The sequence below is a fragment of the Misgurnus anguillicaudatus genome, chromosome 21 (genome assembly GCF_027580225.2).
Source record: "Misgurnus anguillicaudatus chromosome 21, ASM2758022v2, whole genome shotgun sequence".
Classification (NCBI taxonomy): Eukaryota; Metazoa; Chordata; class Actinopteri; order Cypriniformes; family Cobitidae; genus Misgurnus; species Misgurnus anguillicaudatus.
Window position 1 is genome coordinate 19,928,897 of NC_073357.2, and position 20,834 is coordinate 19,949,730.

The 20,834-nt window shown below is 40.2% G+C and overlaps 1 long non-coding RNA gene across 2 annotated transcripts; it reads right to left on the reverse strand.

Annotated features, from left to right (window-relative positions):
* Positions 1 to 15,662: 15,662 nt before the first annotated feature.
* Positions 15,663 to 18,860, reverse strand: LOC141353301 (uncharacterized). 2 transcript variants are annotated; one of them, XR_012360332.1, is made up of 3 exons: positions 18,795 to 18,860; positions 16,975 to 17,107; positions 15,663 to 16,047 (listed from the first exon to the last, which is right to left on the reverse strand). It is a non-coding gene; the product is annotated as an uncharacterized lncRNA (long non-coding RNA). The 2 variants fall into 2 exon arrangements; XR_012360331.1 differs by lacking the exon at positions 18,795 to 18,860 and adding an exon at positions 17,435 to 17,473.
* Positions 18,861 to 20,834: the final 1,974 nt, after the last annotated feature.

Genomic DNA, 20,834 nt, shown 5'->3' on the forward strand with positions numbered 1-20,834 from the left:
AACATGTCCGCTGGGTTCTATTTTGGCACGTTCGTTCTGTCAGGAAATGGGGAACAAAAAACACTAACCCAGATTCGGACGTAACAACAAAGGGATTTATTATAAAAACAGGGGAAAAAAAAGCAAAAAAAAACCCACGAGGGGGCAAAACAAGACTGGGAAAACACGACACTAAACTAATACTAAACTTGACAAAAACTAACAATAAGCTCTACAACAGATTACACAGATCAGGACTAAGAACATCAAAAAACTCACAGGAACCGACAGGGCATGAGACAAGACAAACGTGCACTGGACAACAAACACAAGGACTCTTAAATAGGGAGAAAGTAAATTACAAACACCTGAAAATAATTACAAGTAAGGGATCGGGGAAAAAGTGACGAGACCCGGGAAATGCGTGGTCGGAATAAACCAATACTACAACCACACATTTCCCACATAGAACATATGTACTGTCAGAACCCTGCCATGCTAAACTAGATCTAAATACCAACAGGATCCGGCAGGATTCTGACATAATCCTGATAAAACATTGCCTACAAGTAGTTTTAAGGTGACTCTTTAGACCTTAATTAGTTGTTCATGTGTGCTTAGAGCTGGAGTTGGACTCTGCAGGACGTCTGCACTCCGGACTGATGTTGCCTACCCCTGTTTTAAAAGGTCCCAGGGGTGAGCATTCCTGGTCCCAGTAGCGTAGCCAGGATTCACAATGTGGGTGGGCCCGGAGAAAATCAGGTGGGCCTTAACCAAAAAAGCATCTGTTATCAAAATATACAAACACACAACCAGTTTCAATATATCACCGTTTAATAAGAACAAAAGCCTGTATGGACCCTATTTTAACAATCTAAGCGCAATGTGCAATAAACCAATAAGAGTCTCATCTCCTTTACAAGCTAGTTGCGTTTGCGCCATCCCGATTCCATATTTTGGCAGAATTTGTAAACTAAAAAACTGAGCAGAGGAAGAAGACCACCAGTTTAAGGTTGATTTTAAAAAATTGTGTTGTTTTTATTTGTAATGAAATTGTTATTCTTTGGTATTAAAACCTTTAAAAGTCGTTTTCTTTCAGTCATGATCATTCAAGTAAAAATAGCAGGCTTTTAATTGCTGTAAATGTATTGATAGCCCAGATGATCCGTGTTATCTCAAAGAATAGTTTACAAATATGCAAGAAAAGTTTAGGCCTACTTTAAAAATACTTTAAATAGTAGCTTAATTTGTTGGTATTTGAAAAGTTTCGTTGCAAAAGAAATCTCGTTTTTTGGTTGTGCATTCCAATTAATATCAATTCAACTATGGTTGGTTTGTTTTGATATAAACCTTCATAACTTAAAAAATACATCTAAGTAGCAATATAAAACAAAATAATAACATGATAACATAATAATAATTTGACAAAAATGTTAAAAACGGAGTTCTCTCGTTTTGCAACGAAATTCTTCATTTAAACCTTTAAAAGTCGTTTTCTTTCAGTCATGGAAGTAAAAAACACCTCAGGTTCAGAAACCTCAATGGTAATGTTAAAGGTTGCACCATCAAGCTGTAATAAAGTCTTCGTGACCTTCATTCTAAGACAATGAAGCAGCGCAGCTTTCATTATTCCTTACGTGTCAGCCTTAAACCGGGTGTTAATTTCTATGATGTGGGGTGTAGGAGGGGCCAGGAGGCTGTTCGAAATGCGCTATTTATTGCACTACTATTTACAAAATTAACTTATTCCTTATTATAATAGCAAACAAGAGGTTAAAAAAAGATTTATTTTATAGGTCAAGTATAGTGATAAATGCAACATAATTTACTCTTTAGGATAACTAATAGGCTTTACTGGATAGGCAGGTGGGTGGGCCTAGCTGACAGGTGGGTGGACCCAGGCCCACCCATAGCTACGCGACTGCCTGGTCCTGCAAAGTGTAGCTCCAACCCTAATTAACCACACCTGAAAAATCTAATCAAAGACTGCAGGAAGAATTTGAAATGTCATTCAGGTGTGTTAGATTAAGGTTGAAGCTAAACTTTGCAGGACAGTGGCCCTCCAAGACCAATGCACACAGATTTTAACTAAATACTCATGCAATTCATTGTCATAACAGGATAAGAAGTGAGGTCACCCTTATTTTAATACTAAATATTGTTTTAAAGTAGTTACAAAATAGCAATCAATGAGATAAAGATCAATTACAAAAAAAATCTATAGTCAGAAGATATAGTGTGAATTTAGCTGAAGCAATTTAAAAGTTAACTCAGTTCAATTAAATAGCCATGTAAGGTTTATCAATCATAAAACATTTTAATCAGCTAAAAGCAACTCTAAAAAGACAATGGCATTATTATCACCTCAGTTCCAGCTTTACTATTACACGACAGTGTCTGTGCTGTCAAACCAGCAAATAACTTGATACCAAGTGTCTTAACAAGACAAACCCAACCCCCCATAAAAACAACAACAACAACAACAGCAATGCACATTTAAAATAGGTTTTATTATTTATTTTATTAGCATGATCTGTAGAACAAAATCAAGAAGAGTACAGGGATGACGGTAAATAAAGACAACCAGTGGCGGTTCTAGACAAATTTCACTAGGGGGGCCAAGGAGGGGCCAGTGTTTTACCAGAGGGGCACATAAAAAATGGCAAGAAATTATATGTAAAGATAATAGGGGTGGTTACAGGAGTTAGTTTAAGACAGGACTAGGCCTTATAGTTTAATTAGGAAATATAACTAATTTTAACAAACATGCCTTACTAAATACATTACTTGTGTGCATTTTGAAGCAAAACAAAAGGCACTGGTGTATTTTAAGATATGGCATTGCAAGTTGTTTTCAGTTTGGACAGCTCTTACATTTATTTTAGTCTGGGACTAGTCTAATCCCTTTCCGGGAAACTGCCCCGTAAACTTTATTTTACTCTACAATCATATAAATATGTATTTAATACAAGAGTGAGTGCAGGTGCAAAAGGGGAGCTTGGCTCTTTTCTAAAGCCCCCCAACCGATAATCATGCGAGCCTACTCAATAAACTTTATGAAATCCAAACTTTTATAAAGACAAACGTTTGTTTTAGTTTACATATAAACACACATTGCTAGACAGTTAGGGACCACAATCTAATCAGTATTTAAAATAATATTTATTTTAAATTGTGAACATTTTTATATGTAACATTTAATTAAATTCCTCCAATTGTATGCACGTATATGTAAGAGCATAATTACAGCACTTTTTACAATGTGTAAACTTTAAAAAGTTAGCGAGATGTTGGTTTTACCGGTTGTTGATGAGTAACAGCTGTGAATGATCACCGCGCTTAAGCAGCCACGTCACAGGAGAACAAGTGAACAGTGTCCCAATGTCAAGTCAGCTATTGTCATTAGCAGTGCCCAAACCTGCATACACATTCTCAACATTGGGAGATTGGGAACAAATTCGCAGAGCAGCACCCGCAGTGACTGGGAGAGCCGCTCTAATTTGCCCGTGTAGAACGTTGCGTCGCATTAGTTCCGCTTTTGGCGCTCGCGTGTAAAATTTAAATAAATTTATACTTTTTTATTTGGTCAGCACGGGGTGGCCACAGGGGTGGCCAGGGACATGTCTACAGAGGCACGGGCCACCCTTGGCCTCCGTGTAGAACCGCCACTGAAGACAACAATGTAAACATTCAGTAGACATGTAAAACTTAATTGTTTACCAGGCCTCTCAATATAACAACAAGGTTCAGAGTTCATGTAGGTAGCACATTATTGTCTTAAATCTCAGTAATCTAATTAATATTCATTTCTAGAAGAAATTGGTATTTCCTTTTTATCCAATTCAATTATGAAATAAAAAATAAATACATTTGTATATAAACATCTTTAAAACATAGTATTCACCATACTTTACTGTAACAACAACATGTGTAGATGTGTTTTTTCCTGATTTTTATGTCTAAATATCAATACATTTTGACAACAACAGACCTTCAAGAATAAGACAAACTAAAGTGTTAAACTAAATTTATAGAATAACTTTCTATGATGACAAATACTGTATTGATATGTATAATGGCATGTATTTAAACAGACACATACTATTGCACAGCATCCTCAGACACCCAGGAACTTCTTGCCACTATAAAGGGAAAAAAACAATTTAGATGTACACAGTATTGTTTAAAAAAACAGAGTGCCGCAGGGGTGACCTACTTTTGTAGGCTAACCCGTAAGTTAGCAGTACAATGTTTCCCTCTCTAAAAAGCCTGTTCATTTTCCCCATAGATTTTTGATTCATATATGAATAGGCTTTTTATTGAGGGAACCAGTGTCCCGCTAATTTCTGGGTTAGGCTACAAAAATACGCCATACCTGCAGCATACTATTAAAAGGATAGTTAATTTACTCGCTCTCATGTTGTTATGTGGTAAAGCGAACACCACCAGTTCGCTTTGAGACGTGTGTATGTCTCAAAATACCACAATAACGATGGCTCAAACCGTAAGAGTACTTTCGTACAAGGTGAAGTTTATGTTTACAGTGTATGAGAAGATAACCAAATGTGATATATTTATATTTACAAGTGCAGACAAAAAAAACCAAAGTACCAAATAAATAAACAAAAAGGCAAAATAATGATGAAAACGTATACACAAGCAAATATCAACAATATATCAGACAACTTCCTCCACTACCACTCACTTTGGTCGACTTGGTAAACAAGTACCTTCTGTGAGTCTGGCCTCTCTCTTTATAGGCCAGACTCCTCCCCTAAATCGGGAGCTTAACCCTCAGGTAAGTATAAATTAATTAAAACCCTCCTTCACCTTTAATGATTTAAATACACTTGTTAAACCAAACACATAAATAACATTTATCTTTTAAAAGATAAATACACATATTAAACACATAAATCAAACGCAATAAACACTTAACATTAACATACCCAAAATAACAATACCCCTTTAACAAAAATAAATGGACTCGCCAACCTTCGGATGTACTGCGCCGGCGCGGCGCACCTTGATGACGTCATAAGCGCGCGCCGCTCGATCGCTCGGGTTTGCCGGCACAGCGTGTCAATCCGAAGGCAGCTAACCAAAACAAACAAACAAACAAAACAGGGGGTGTGCAAAGACAATGTGTGTGTATGAAGGGTCCGGGTTATGGATGCTAACAGAGGGGAAGAGTGGTATGTAAACATGTCCATGTGCCATCAGAGTGTGCGTGCACTCACAGCTTCGACAGCCGGGGAAACCGGATGGATTATGAGAGGTAAGTGAATGCGATGTGTGTAAGTGTGTGTGTGTGGTTGCCAGTAATGATTACCCAGCGGGGAGGGCTAGTTCTCCTCCATCACATTATCCCCCCCCTCTCTAAGCCGCGCACTGGCCGGGAACCGAGACAGGTAGTCGGCAACCACGTTCTGCTTTCCAGGACGATGCCGCACCTTGAAATTATAGGGCTGTAGGCTGAGGTACCATCTTGTGACCCTGGAGTTTCGGTCCTTCATGGAGTGGATCCATGTTAATGCCCTGTGGTCTGTCTCCAAGTCAAACTCCCGTCCCAAGAGGTAATATCGGAGACTTTCTAGGGCCCACTTGATGGCGAGGCATTCCTTCTCCACTGCAGAGTAACGTGTCTCTCGTGGCAGCAGTTTCCGGCTGAGGTAGGTGACAGGCCCTTCTTCTCCTGTTGCTCCCTGTAACAGAACTGCTCCCAGGCCTGTCGCCGAGGCATCCACCTGTACGAGGAACCGCTGGGTAAACTCTGGACTTTGCAGCACAGGATCAGCACATATCCTCTCCTTCAACTTGACGAAGGCACTTTCGCAGTCCTCCGTCCAAGGTATTGGAGTCTTGATCCCTTTTGCAAGCAGGTTTGTGAGTGGCACTGCTAGAGTGGCGAAGTCTGATACGAATCTTCGGTACCAGCCAATCAGTCCCAAGAAAGACCTCACCTCCTTCTTTGTCGTTGGTCTGGGGCTCCTCCGAATGGCTTCCACCTTGTCCACCTGAGGACGCAACTGTCCATTTCCCAGGTGGTATCCCAAGTACCTCGCCTCCTGCCTTGCCCACTCACACTTGTCCACATTTAGGGTCAATCCTGCATTCTGGATCTTCTGTAAGGTGCTCTTTAAGTGTTGCAGATGCTCACCCCAGGAGTTGCTGTAGATGACCACATCATCCAAATAAGCAGCAGACCAACCTTCACAGCCTTGTAGCACTTGGTCCATCAGCCTCTGAAAGGTCGCTGGCGCCCCATGCAGGCCAAATGGTAAAACCGTGAATTGGTGCAGCCCAAGTGGTGTCCTGAATGCTGTGTATGGTCGTGATGCTGGGTCTAGGGGTACCTGCCAGTATCCCTTGCAGAGATCCAAGGTTGTAATGTATTTCGCCTTCCCGATCCTCTCTAGCAGATCATCAATCCGAGGCATCGGGTAAGCATCAAATTGAGACTGTGCATTCAGCCTCCTAAAGTCTATACAGATCCTCAGTGTTCCATCCTTCTTCGGGACAATGACCACTGGACTGCACCATTCACTGGTCGAGGGTTCAATCACACCAAGCTCCATCATCAGCTCCACCTCCTTCTTCAGTGGGTCCACGAGCCGTTCAGGTACCCGGTAAGGCCGTTGTCTTGATGGTGTCGGGTTGCTCAGATGGATGTAATGTTGAGCCAACTCAGTCCGCCCAGGCCTCTGGCGGAAGAGAGCAGGGAACTGATCTAGGAGGTACTGCAGGTCTTTACGCTGGAGGTCCTCTAGGTGACTCAGATCCACCACAGACGCTCCTCTCTTGGCTATCGACTCTGCAGGCTCTTCCTCCTCACAGTCCACCTCTTGTACCATCAATGATGTTTCTGGTGCTTCCTTACCGGCTGGCTCTCTCCACTCTTTTAGCAGGTTGACGTGATATGTCTGCTTGGTCTTCCCCTTGTCTGGATGGTGTATCTCATAGGTCACCGGTCCCATTCTTCGGATCACACTGTACGGTCCTTGCCACTTGGTCAACAACTTATTGGCCGATGTCGGCAACAGGAGTAGTACCTTCTGTCCAGGTAGGAACTCTCGTTTTCGTGCATATTTGTCATACCATAATTTCTGCTTCTTCTGTGCCTCTTGTAGGTTCTCCTTCGCCTCCTCTCGGTAGTGCTCAAGCCGATCTCTCATCTCCAGTACGTACTGGACTATCCCCTTCTCCTCAGCTCCACTTGTAGTACCTTCCCATCCTTTCCTCAGAAGGTCTAATGGTCCTTGCACCTGCCAGCCATATAGGAGTTCAAAGGGCGAGAATCCTGTTGATGCTTGGGGAACCTCTCTGTAAGCGAACAGAACAAACGGTAGCCACTTGTCCCAATCTTTACCTGTGTCGTTAACAAACTTCCTCAGCATGTTCTTCAGAGTCTGGTTGAATCTTTCGACCAGTCCGTCGGTTTGTGGATGATATGGGGTTGTTCTGATTGCTTTGATGCCTAGCTGACGATTCAGTTGACCCATCAGCTTCGATGTGAAGTTCGTCCCTTGGTCTGTGAGAATCTCCTCTGGAATACCAACCCTAGAAAACAACTGTACCAGAGCCTGGATGACCTTCGGTGTGGTAATAGACCGAAGAGGGAATGCTTCTGGGTACCTTGTAGCGTAATCGCTGACCACCAAGATGTACTGATTTCCACTGCTGCTCTTCTCCAGGGGGCCTACGATGTCCATCGCTATTCGCCTGAAAGGAGCAGAGATCACAGGGAGAGGTTGCAGGGGTGCTCGACCCCGCTGGGATACAATACTGGTCTTCTGACAGATGGCACATGTATTGCAGTATGTCTGTACATCAGTGTATAATGTGGGCCAGTGAAAACGTGAACAGATGCGTGCATGTGTTTTCTGTTGGCCGAGGTGACCGGACCAGGGGACTGTGTGTGCAAGATGTAATACCATAGGGCGACAACATGTGGGGACAATCAAACGTGTTACATCATTAGTTTGTAAATATAACACATCATTCAACACCACATATCTCTCATTGCACACATTATCATTTTTCCCACATTCAACCTTTTCAAACAATGGTTTTAATGTTACATCACCCCTTTGCAAAGCAACAATATTCTCTGGGATCTCCCAGCCATCAACACTGAGACCTTCCACTGAAGATTCAGCGACTGGTGTACCCAGGTACTTTTCAAACCGCCGTTGTTGGCGTGACTTTCTGGGGCCCTTGGTTCCACCCTGCAGCAGACTATCATCAAAGTCTGGCAGTGGTTGGAGACCTGCCTTAGCTTGGGCTCTGGTTAACACAGGACATGACAGGTTAACAATGGCATCCTCATAAACATTTACATTCTTGTTTGGTAACAGATCATATATGACAGGTATATCTCTACCAAGAATCATGTCAGCAGGTAAATTCTCAACTATTGCAACAGTCAATAGAAACATTTGATCAGAAATACCCACAGTAACTTCAGCTTGAGGATACTGCTTAATATCCCCATGAACACATTGCACAGATGTTGTCATCAGATAATCAACATTATGAACATAACATGGTTTAATTAGGGATATAGAACTCCCAGTGTCCACAAGTGCCTGTAAGGTTTGTCCATTAATAGTCACATCACAACAATTTTTCAGGTTCCCAACAGAGTCTCGTACATTGTCCCCTTCCCTTGGAACGTAACAATATCCAGTCAATTTTGCCTTTCGTGCAGGGCACACAGATGCTTTGTGACCCGACTGCTGGCAATAGAAACAAATCAACCCCTTCCCCAATGATGGGTGTTGTCCCTGGGTGCTCGTATGCTCCACACCACTTCTCTGAGCCACAGCATCAGTATTACTTTGTGTGAAAGTGCGTACAGTACCTTTGGGGGTTTGAGTGCGAGGACCACCACGGTGAGCATTCAGGTACCTTTGTGCCAGCTTCGCCGCCTCCAGTCCTGATCTCGGCTCGTGCTCCTTCACCCACATGCGTGCATCATAGGGCAGAACCCTGAGCAGCTGCTCGAGGATGACGATCTCGCCGATCTCCTCCTTTGTGTGATCCTCCGGCCGCACCCAACGATTGAAGAGGTTCTTCAGCCGGTTATATGACTCTGTGGGCGACTCACCAGCAGGAACTGTAGCCGCCCGGAACCGTTGACGATATGTCTCAGCCGAGACGTCAAACTTAGCCAGAAGTGCCTCCCTCAGCTCAGAGTACTGCTCCGCCTGGTCCTCGTCCATGGCCAGATACGCCTCCAACGCCTGCCCTGTCAGCAGCGGTACCAGACGACAACTCCACTCCTCCTGAGGCCACCTCCATGTCTTAGCAAGACGCTCGAACCGCCGAAGATAACTCTCGATGTCCTCCCCTTGTTGAAAGACAGGTATCTTCGGCTCTGCCCGTTGTAACGGCTGATTGGGAGCAGGGAATCTCGGAAAGCCTACGTCATGATCTGCATCATAATGACCCGTAACTCTCCGTGCTGCTGGGGTTGGTAGATCCATCCGCAGACTTCCCATGTCCATCGATGACTGAGCAGGAAGTGCAGACTGCATTATGGTCTCCCGCAGACCTCGAAGCTCCAGCATGTGCCGCTCTTCCCTCCGCTCTTGCGCCTCCAAGAACTGGCGCATCAGAGTCATCATCCCATCGTTAGCCTTAGACCCTGGTGAGACGGGCTTAGGTTGTGGTAAGTTGCGCTTTGGTGATGTACCGGAACGTTCAGTAGGCGATCCCTCGTCCTCCACTGACTCCGCAGCGTTCCAGGTCACATCCTCCTCCACTGCCTTCACCTTAGACCGTGCCCGGCCTTTATGCTTACGGGGAGCCATCCCACTGCTGCCACCAACTGTGGTAAAGCGAACACCACCAGTTCGCTTTGAGACGTGTGTATGTCTCAAAATACCACAATAACGATGGCTCAAACCGTAAGAGTACTTTCGTACAAGGTGAAGTTTATTTACAGTGTATGAGAAGATAACCAAATGTGATATATTTATATTTACAAGTGCAGACAAAAAAAACCCAAAGTACCAAATAAATAAACAAAAAGGCAAAATAATGATGAAAACGTATACACAAGCAAATATCAACAATATATCAGACAACTTCCTCCACTACCACTCACTTTGGTCGACTTGGTAAACAAGTACCTTCTGTGAGTCTGGCCTCTCTCTTTATAGGCCAGACTCCTCCCCTAAATCGGGAGCTTAACCCTCAGGTAAGTATAAATTAATTAAAACCCTCCTTCACCTTTAAGGATTTAAATACACTTATTAAACCAAACACATAAATAACATTTATCTTTTAAAAGATAAATACACATATTAAACACATAAATCAAACGCAATAAACACTTAACATTAACATACCCAAAATAACAATACCCCTTTAACAAAAATAAATGGACTCGCCAACCTTCGGGTGTACTGCGCCGGCGCGGCGCACCTTGATGACGTCATAAGCGCGCGCCGCTCGATCGCTCGGGTTTGCCGGCACAGCGTGTCAATCCGAAGGCAGCTAACCAAAACAAACAAACAAACAAAACAGGGGGTGTGCAAAGACAATGTGTGTGTATGAAGGGTCCGGGTTATGGATGCTAACAGAGGGGAAGAGTGGTATGTAAACATGTCCATGTGCCATCAGAGTGTGCGTGCACTCACAGCTTCGACAGCCGGGGAAACGGGATGGATTATGAGAGGTAAGTGAATGCGATGTGTGTATGTGTGTGTGTGTGGTTGCCAGTAATGATTACCCAGCGGGGAGGGCTAGTTCTCCTCCATCACATGTTACAAACCTGTATAAACTTCTTTGTTCTGATGAACACAAAGGAAGATATTTTGAGAAATGTTTGTAACCAAACCATTCATTTACTTTCATAGTATTCTTTTGTCCTACCATGGAAGTGAATGGGGTCCATGAACAATTAAATAACCAATAACCAGTAAACTAGAGTGGATTTAATTTAGCAACTACCAATATAAAAAAAAAGGAATTTACAAAAGCCGTGGTATATTCAGTGGCGGGGTTGCTGACAGTAGTCGCAGGGCCTCTGATGGTAGTGGTGGAGTCTCTGGCCACAGTGGCGGGAATGCTGACTGATTGTAGTGGTGGGGCCTCTGATGGTAATGGCAGGGTCTCTGGCCACAGTTGTGGGGTCGCTGACAGGAGAGGCGGGGTCTTCGGCTACAATGGTGGGGTCTCTGACCATAGTGGTGGGGCAACTGACTCTAGAGGGGCAACCTGTAGAAAATTGCAGAGAACCATTAGACATATCAATTAGTAACAATAGTCTATAATGAAAAAGTCAAATTAGTGTTACATTGAGTTATGATGCCCACATTGCCATGAGTTAAACCATATAATTAATAAACAATTACTAAAACATCATACAACCAACATTTTCTGGAGGGTGAAGGGTAAACATGTAGGTAAACAAGCTAATAGGTGGTCAAATGTATAAATACGTGGGCCAACCTCCAAAAACAGCCTCATATAGTCGCTGCATGACAGGTATTAAAAGATGGCTCTGAATACATTTTTACCTTAAATTTTGGTAGAGTGGTGTAGGCCTCTCTGCAACGTTATAAATAGCATTGGTAAGACACCAAGTATTTCCAACTTGTGGAGCTGAGAAGAGAGAACAAAATAGACTGTACCAGAGTATCCAGTCAAACAAACAACTATTCTCTTTTCTATTTACGGCATTTGTACTGCATTTATATATGTATAGAATAAATATAAGTATGTAGTGCAAATATGAGTATTTATTTATTAATATTGAAATAAATTAAACTTACAAGCAAGTCTACAGAATTAATAATTTTGCAGAAATTGCCATCTTTTTTATTTGGCTGCCCACTGTCCATCAAATGACTGATATGGAGTAACTGCAAGACAAAAACAATGATTGGACATGAAAGGTATTAAAAGATAGGTAGGTGTTGTGATAGCGCAGCTTTTATTACAAATTAAAAGGCTAAACTACAGTGACTGTGTTTAAACCATGGCAAGGGTTTGTGTTTCTGTGCTTTAACTGAATACAGCAAATTAGTACAGTTACTGTGCTAAAAGCATATATGCAATGCTTACTGTACCATATACCACAGTAGACCTACCATTGTAAGGCATTGGAAGGGTTGTGTTTACTAAAAAAAGGGTTTGGTACTATGCATTAAGCACATGTACCACAACAGAAATAACTTTACTATAGTAGCAGGACGATACGGGTTGTGTTTACTAGGCTTTAACTACAAATAACACACTAAATCTACAGTTACTGTAGTAAACGCATGGTAAACGCATGGTAAATGCAATGCTTATTGGGCTTTAACTTCAAACAATGCAGTAAATACACTCACCTAAAGGATTAGGAACACCATACTAATAATGTGTTTGACCCACTTTCACCTTCAGAACTGCCTTAATTCTATGTGGCATTGATTCAACAAGGTGCTGAAAGCATTCTTTAAAAATGTTGGCCCATATTGATAAGATAGCATCTTGCAGTTGATGGAGATTTGTGGGATGCACATCCAGGGCACGAAGCTCCCATTCCACCACATCCCAAAGATGTTCTATTGGGTTGAGATCTGGTGATTGTGGGGGCCATTTTAGTACAGTGAACTCATTGTCATGTTCAAGAAACCAATTTGAAATTATTCGAGCTTTGTGACATGGTCCATCCTGCTGGAAGTAGCCATCAGAGGATGGTACATGGTGGTCATAAAGGGATGGACAATGTCAGAAACAATGCTCAAGTAGGCCGTGGCATTTAAGCGATGCCCAATTGGCGCAGAAAAGCATCCTCGCGAGAGTGCACCTCCGCTCAGCGCGCACAAATGCAGTCACGCGAGCAAGGGCTTGGATGAGTGCTCGCTTGACTCTCTCTATGCTCTCACAGCTGCACCACACGCGCTCGCTCGCGACTTTGAGGGCGGGACATTGACTGATGTCTCCGCATCTGTCATTGGTTGTTTGATTAGTGACATGCATTATCTCTTGTTCCACAATCCGTCTCCAGTCAATCTAGGTAGAGAAAACATGTTATAATATGATCATTTTGTCGGAGTAGGTAATCTATGTTAAAACATTAGTCTTGTTTAAACCAAGCAATAAGCTCCCCTTAAAAAATAAACCATGGTTTTACTACAGTTAAAACAAAACAAAAACATGGTTACTGTAGTAAAACCATGGTAACCACAAATTAATCATGGTTTTGATAACCATGTTTTTTCAAAAACCATAGTTAAACCATGGTAAGTGTAGTAAAACCATGGTGTTGCTGATAGTAATCAATACACCAAAAAAACATGGTTACTACACTTTTACCACAATAAAACCATGGTTAATTTTCTTAAGGGTCCAAACATAACCAAACAATAATGCTCCTTTTTAAGGTATTAATTTTGTTTGTTGTTTAATATGTAGATAATTTACTCAACCATATTATGGCAAATGAAATGAAACTCAAATACAACAACAAAGTAAAATTAAATTCTATTTTTTTCCTGAAAAGATACAGAAAACCATGGTTTTACTACAGTTAAAACCAAAAAAACATGGTTACTGTAGTAACTACAATAACCATGGTTTAACTATGGATTTTGAAAACCATGGTTATTTTGTAGTTACCATGGTTTTCAAAAACCATAGTTAAACCATGGTTATTGTAGTTACAATAACCATGTTTTTTTGGATTTAACTGTAGTAAAACCATGGTTAAATTTTGTAAGGGCTGATTCAGTTCATTAGTTTGTTAGTGTGTTAATTAAGGAACGTTTTAAACATTCTGGAACAAGATTGATGAGTGGAATCAGGTGTTTGTCAAAACCATGGTTATTTTGTAGTTACCATGGTTTTCAAAAACCATAGTTTAACCATGCTTATTGTAGTAAAACCATGGTTTTGCTCATAGTAATCAATACACAAAAAAACATGGTTACTACACTTTTACCACAATAAAACCATGGTTAGTTTTCGTAAGGGAGGTGTTTTATATATGAAGACATCTTATTCTGGGAGGGGGGCCCTGAGGTGAGAGTATACTGTTACCAGTGGTGTCAAAAGTATTCATATTCATTACTGAAGTAGAAGTATAGATACTAGAGTTTAAAAAGACTTTTGTAGAAGTTGAAGTATCAACTCAAGCTTTTTACTCAAGTAAAAGTGAAAAAGTACTGGTTTCAAAACTACTTAAAGTATAAAAGTAAAAGTAATGTAAGGAAAAAAAAGTCATTACGGAAAAAAGCCTAGGCACTACCCTATCTCCTCTAAAAAATGTTTCTAAAGGCCAAATAACTATAGTGTTATATTAAAATGTTAATGTTAAAAAACGTGGGATGCACTAGGGCCAGGGGTATGCAATGTCAGTCCTGGAGTGCCGATGTCCTGCAAATTTGAAAACCACGCCCACTGGGGGGGAAAGCAATCCAATCGTCTCCATTGACTTTGTATTGCGAGAGGCCGCCTCCTTGTCATTTCTGGCTTATAACCAGTGGTGTAGTCTAGATTTTTGTAGTGAGTATACTGTGATTTTTCCCTCTCACCCTAATGCTCACTCGTCCCAGAGTGACACCCCATAAGCACCACCACACTTACAGATGCATACAGTATGGATCTTCATGTAATCGAGAGCATTCTGAAAGTGTACTCATAAACACATAAACTGAATGTGTTATCAACATGTCAGTTTATTATAAGAAAAAAAGACTTTAACAGTCAATGGGTTTACAGCTGGGGAAACTGGATGGATTTTTAGACTGGTTTAGTGTTAATCAACATCTAACTCAGGGCCAAAAGTTACTCAACTGTTAATTAACATTAAATAAACTGTTTCCAATCTTCAATCCGTGGCTAACAAATGCATTGAAGGAGAAAAAAATATCCACTCTTTCAATAGCTATTATCTGACAACTATTGATAACATTACCATGTGTAATTTAATGGTGTAAATGTTTTTAATTAATACACATTTAAGATGACCATGAATTAACTCTAATTTGCATAGTCATTGAAATAAAAGCTTATTTTATGCATATAATACAAGCAGTGTCTAAAAATGAAAATAGGCTTTTACTTATACAAGACCATCATGTAGCCAATATTAGACACCCAAACCAAAGTGAAGAAAATTATCTTTAATTTGCAAGTCTGAACTGAACATCAACGCAGACATGATTTTCCTCACAAAAGTTTCAGATCAGATACATCATGAACCTAGATCAATAAATTAACAGAGAGAAGGACAGTTTAACACTATGAACCACAAGCAAACATCCCTGTCAACACACCCATGTGGGGCCCATAAGGGATGGATATGGGCTGGTGAGTGGGCCCCATGTGGGCTGCCCAGATGGGGCCCAGTTAGTTTTGTCCGGGGGTTCCATGGTGGCCCCACATGGGTTTGCCCAGATGGGTTGAAGATGGGCTCTTGATGGGCCCCTTATTGCGCCCATATAGGTAGACCAGGTAGATCCCATATAGGACCCACATGAGACTACCCACATGGGTTAATGATGGGGCCCAGATAGGACTTATTTAGGGCACTTATGGGTTACAACTGGTATATTTATGGGCTACAATATTTGTTGGTTTGGGTTACCTTATTTTACAGTAAACCCCTAAATGCAAAACTTCCAAGCATTAAACTTCAATAAAATGTTAAAGGTATTCAATGAACAGAAAACAGCAGTTCATGCTTTACTTCGTTATGCAGTTTATTAATAATTTGAACATGACTATTAGGACTTGTACATTTAAAACTTTTTTAAAACACAACTAAAGAAAGAAAAAAGTTACATTTACAGGGTTATTTTCATCCAAAATTTAAAATTTCTCTAATTAATAAGTTACCCTCATGTCATTCCAAGGTTTTGCCTTGTGTGGAAAGACATGAGGAAAAGTAATTTATTACAGATTTTTCATTTTTTAATGGACTAACGCTTTAATTCACTCTTGTAAAACTTTATTTGGAAAAACTTGTTTTTATATATGCATATCAGAAAAATCTAAAATAAAGGTTTTCACAAACAAGACAACTTTACTGCAGCTCCTCACTCCTATGTTGTCGCTGTCCCAACGGCCCTTTGAAAAAAAATATAAAATTACCTTTCATGACATTATTTTAAAGGGTAAGTTCATCCAAAAATGAAAATAATGTCATTTATTACTTTCCCTCATGTTGCTCCACACTCGTAAAACCTTTGTTAATCTTCAGAACACAAATTAAGATATTTTTGATGAAATCTGATGGCTCGGTTAGGCCTGCATGGCCGGCAGTGACGTTTCCTCTGTCGGGATCCATTGATGTACTGAGAAGATATTTGAGACGGTTGATGTGAGTGTAGTGGTTTAGTGTTAATGTTATAGGGTGATGAGAATATTTTTTGTGTGCAGAAAACAAAAGAAAAAGAACCCCACTTATATAGTGATTGCTAATTCCAAAACAGTGCCCCAGAAAGCAGTGGAGCGGTTATGAATCAGCGTATGGAATCATGATTCAGATCGTGTGTCAAGCCACCACACTGCTGAAATCACGTGACTTTGGTGCTTCGAACACCTGATTCAACACACTGATTCATAAAAATGTTTCCTTAAACAGTGTTTTGAAACCAGCCATTACTATAAGTTGTTACTTTGTTTTTTAGGCACACCGAAAACACTCCCGTCACTTCAAACTATCAACACCGAACCACTGAACTCACACAAACTGATTTTAATATGTTTTTAGTAAGATCACGGGGTAACGGAGTTACACTCCCACTAGATTATTTTAATGCCACTTAGCAATTGTAACTGTTACAGAGCACTTTCTTTCTTTAAAATCATATTAAGATTTTATTTCACCAGATCATTTTGTGTTACTATTTAAGTACATGTATTGCTGAGTGACACTAAAAAATCTAGTGGGAGTGTGGCTCCGTTATCGCGTGATCTTCCCCATTGATGTGCACTATCATCCGTCTTTTTAAACTTTGTATTTTAATTTAAAATGTAAATCTTAATACTTACCCAATTTGTTCTCCAACATGTGCCCTTGCAGTGCGATTTCCTCCCTTTTCCCGGCACCAATTAGCCACTTTGACACAGCCTTTTCTGCCTCTCTTCTTGTTATTTTGTTTGTTAGGGCATTTTTTCAAGTTTCCTGTAAAATCCATAAAGAGCATTAAAGTGAGATTAAATTTCATCTGAGCTTTGCAAGAAAGAAGCAGTCATCTACATTTTCCAAAAATACTATAACAATACCAGATATATTATTCAGATATACATACAAATGGTTAGATAGATAGTTAGACACTAGACAGACAGACAGATAGATAGACACTAGACAGACAGACATATAGATAGAGTTAGATATTTGTCAAAAGTTCATTGTGTTTACTTTTATTAACCTTTAAATATTTCCTTTGATTATGTTTTAACACTTACATGCATTCTTTACTAACAAAGAACAACAACCTTAAATACTTACTTCTGACATTCTGATATTCATCTTTCCAAGCATTTCTATGTAATTAAAGGCGGAGTCCATGATGTTTGAAAGCCAATGTTGATATTTGAAATCACCTAAAAAACACGCCCCTACCCCAATAGAATCTGGACCTTCTGTTGATAGACCCGCCCCACACATACGCAACCCGGCATTTGATTTGATTTGATTGGCTATAAGTGTGTTTTGGTAGACGGCCCGTCTCCTTTTCCAACGCGTTTTTCAAACATCGTGGACTCCGCCTTTAACTGTAGTCTCAGTGTTAATGTATACAGCTTATCTGAAATGTCTGTAAACCTACAGTGTTTTGCATTCCCTATATTAAAGTCAACTTAGAGAATCTCTTAAAATAGTGACATGAAATACAAACCGATTTTAGACAAAACTCATGTTTTCTTATGTTAAGTATCTCATGTTGTTGTAAGAAGCAATTACAACATACAGTACAGTATACAGCGAGACAAGCATCGATAGATTTTCGTCATTCTGTTGTACAGTCACGTGTACAGTATTTCGGAGGTTGCGCACGTGTAACTATGTCTGACTGCAAACAGGTCGCGCATATATAATGGCGGATACACGTGTGAAGTTTTGCTTTAAGTATTCACGTCATCCTACACTGTGTTCTGCGTGTTTCTTGATGAAACCGCACCAGACGATTCAGTTTTTGAAGCGATCTGAACAATTCATTTAAACTGATTCGCGAAACAATTCAAAACTTTTGAGTTTGTTTTGTAAAGAATCGACTCAAAAGACTCATTCATTTGTAATACGTTGTAAGGAAACGACTCAAACGAGTCATTATTTCGCGGATACCCTAAAAACACGACAGCAATTTAAAATATACATTTAGTAATGAATTAACATCCAGTAATGAAGGAACGCAAGTAAAAGTACAACTTTTACATTAAAAAATATACTTAAAGTAAAAGTAAACTTACTTATTTTTTTGTAAATGTACTATATTACCAAAATCTTAACTTAAGTAACTTTGTACGTTAACGAAGTAAATGTACCACGTAACCAACTGTGGTGCACACCTAACGAACAAATAAAGAAATTACTGCAATTGTGGGATTTATATTGTAAAGCTGTGGTAAAATATAAAGATAGATTCTGAAATTCAGTCAAGTTGGACAGAGTTTGTGTATTAACAATTAACTTATTTAAAAAAAAGATCGTTTTGTAATGGCAGAAAATGGCGCGAACTAGGGAACTGGATGTCTAACTGAAATTCTAACTTGACAAGTACATGTTTTGTTAAATATTATGCTTTAAAAACAATGTATTTTGATTAAAATCGATTTTTTTTATATATTGTATGCAATTATTCGGTTCTTACCTTGAATACACTGACAGTGCAAGTCTCCTCCGGAAAATTGCAGCAGAATGGCAGTGAGTGTCATCATGGCGCCCCCGAGATTCAAAAAGGGGTGGGGGATGGGTATTGCTGTATAAAACCTCGCGAGATCCATCCTGCAGTTTTGTAAACTCTCAAATGTATTTTTTAGCCTTTATTTCTCTGTATCTGCAGGCTCTTAATGCTTTTTAATTGCACAAATTTGGGTAAAATAGTGTTGACTTTTTGATAAGATCAAAGTATTGTGTTAAAGTGGCGAAATAACAAAACATATATTTGTGCATTAAGTATAATTATATTATATTTATATTAAGTATATGTATATATTGAAATATATTAAGACCATATTTGTACTATCTACTCATGTAATTAACCTTTGGGATTTACAGTGTTTGCACTTGTCTTCTTGTTAAACTGAATCAGTAGCCCATTTCCAGCCCAAGTAGGTCCCACATGGGGAGCCCACCTGGGTTTGCCCATGTGGGACCCACTTGGTTCAGCCCAGATGGGCCCCAGATAATATGCCCATTTTGAGCCCATGCCCACTCTGTACCCAGCTAGCCCATGTGTAACCCATATGGGCCCCACATACACGTGTTTGCAGGGATGCTGAAAGCTAAAACCATCAGGATATAATTACGGGCTTATTTTATTGCATTTGGAGCCTTACCTCCAGATAAACTAATAAACTGGACTGATGTTTTAAATGTTGTTTACTCACATGTGCGTTGTTAACTTTCCGGATTTTATATTGCAGCAGCTCGTTCACTTCACATGGTTTGTTTACAGTGTCGCGTGAGCATACACTGCAGGTTCGACTTCATTTGGCGCTAAGCAGGCCCTTTGGTGATGTCAAAGTACCGCGAGAGCGATTCAAAGCAGATTTCTCCATGTGATAACTGCAATCGCTCTCGCGGTACTTTGCTGTCACTCGCATGTGGGTTCTTCTGGTGCCACACACCAGTCTGCTCCCCAGTCGCGCCGCTATGGTAATTTGATTTCATACGCGAATCGGATCGCGCAGTTCGGCAGGAATTCAAACACACCAAATATATTCACCTTATTTTTCACGACAACAAGGGCGGCGCCATTGCGCTCATTTTGTCAACGTTCTTCCGGCCGCATAGACGATGAGCAGCTGAGGCAGTGACTGAAGGCGACACGTTAAGCTTAAAAAGCTCACTCGAGCGCCTTTATGTTTCTTTCTTACCAATTTTAAGCCAACTGAGGAACACCCTTATCCCATGGTTCGACTACGATGTTCCGGTAACTTTAAACCACGCCGGGTGTTGAAACGGTGGCCAGTTTCAGGTAACTTAAGCTATCTTAGCTAACTTTGTGCTCGTTCGCCTAAAGTTAGATTTGTGAAGTCCGTTCTACAAATACACTTAAGATCAGTAACGTTAGTTTATAAAATGCAACTATTTGAATGGTTTTGATTGTCCACCTATATTTTTATATTTACGATAGTACAACGAGATTTTATAGTACATTACATTCTTACAGTAGCCCACGTGATTCCTACAAGTTACTGAGATTTCAGAGGCTAGAATGTCAGTTCATTTCTCATTCAGATATTGATAATGACCTATTAAACAACGTATTATTTAACACTGAAGTTAAAGGTTGTGTGTATAATGTTACTGTCTCTTTTTAATGCATCTCTCTCTTACACACTGTTCTGTTTAAGTATGGGTGCCATTTATATATTAATTCTCATGATGCAAGTTCATTTTAAATACTAACATAAAAATGTTTATGGTTATATTATTTTCACAGATGCATTGATGTGTAACGTTAGTGATGCAGTGGACAACTGTGAGGATGATACAATCAACATGTTCCTAAACTGTGATGCAGAAACACAATGGGAGGACCCACAACTACACTTTAAAATCACAACTCAACCTGAAGCAACCTACATATGATATGGGAAAACAATGGTGCGGTTTCCCTGACAGGGCTTATCCTGGTCCCAGGCTAAAATGCATATTTGAGCTACAATAATTTAAAAACACCTTG